Genomic DNA, 1,192 nt, shown 5'->3' on the forward strand with positions numbered 1-1,192 from the left:
TTACACAATAATATAATGTAATATTTATATACACCTTACACAATAAAATAATGTAATATTTATATACACCTTACACAATAAAATAATGTAATATTTATATACACTTTACACAATAATATAATGTTATATTTATATACACCTTACACAATAATATAATGTAATATTTATATACACTTTACACAATCATTTACATGTCTGTTTGTCACAGTAGTAACAATGGAAACCTTTATGTGTATGACTAGTGCAACAATATTGGTTAAAAATTTAAGTTACCTACCTCACACTAAATAGCAGGTCAATGGAAACTGTAATATTGACTTGATGTACGTAGTTTCTTTTGGTTACCAATTCATTTTACAGTTTTAACAAGAATATTTTATATAATTATCATATGTGAAAGAAAACGAATCAAAAATATACCATCAACAATAAAGATAAAATCTGAACTCTAATCAAACAAAAATAAAACAAGAAGGACCAAAGTGTCACCAAATGTATAAACATGTATATTACTTCTATTAAAAGTAGCAAAAACAGGTTATCTTGGCTGAATGCTACATGGTCATAAGGTCATTCTGCAAATATGACAAAAGAAATCTTGGGTATCGTTTGAAATGTTTCTTAACTTTTGATATGCAATCTTTGTTACCTCACTGATTTCACTACATGAGAGCTTGCAGAATATTTTTCTCTGTTGCTGTCGGAGACTCTGCATTTGAGCAGGTCATCTGGAATGATGAAAATGTGTTTCCATTTGATGTTCAGCATCTTGTCAAAAAAAATATTCATTTTGCTGGAACTTATTCTATTTTGCATGCATCTCTTCAGTTTTTTTTTTTTTTTTCTAAAGCCAAAATCATTAGGCCATTTGTTAATTTAATACTGGAAATTTGACATCCAGAAAGAGATTCTGTGCCATTTATCTGACAATATCCCTCTGTGGAAATTTAATTATTCTGGAAAAACAATTACTGCCTTCACTTTATAGGGCAAAGAACAAAAAGACACTTCAAAATCAATTTCATCTGATTAACTTATAATACAATGAAACATATCAACATAGATGTATGAAACAATTTTGAGTATAACTTATCCTTTAGTATAACTTATCCTTAAGTATAACTTATCCTTTAGTATAACTTATCCTTAAGTATAACTTATCCTTTAGTATAACTTATCCTTAAGTATAACT

This window comes from Mizuhopecten yessoensis, unplaced genomic scaffold, assembly GCF_002113885.1.
Source record: "Mizuhopecten yessoensis strain PY_sf001 unplaced genomic scaffold, ASM211388v2 scaffold715993, whole genome shotgun sequence".
Lineage (NCBI taxonomy): Eukaryota > Metazoa > Mollusca > Bivalvia > Pectinida > Pectinidae > Mizuhopecten > Mizuhopecten yessoensis.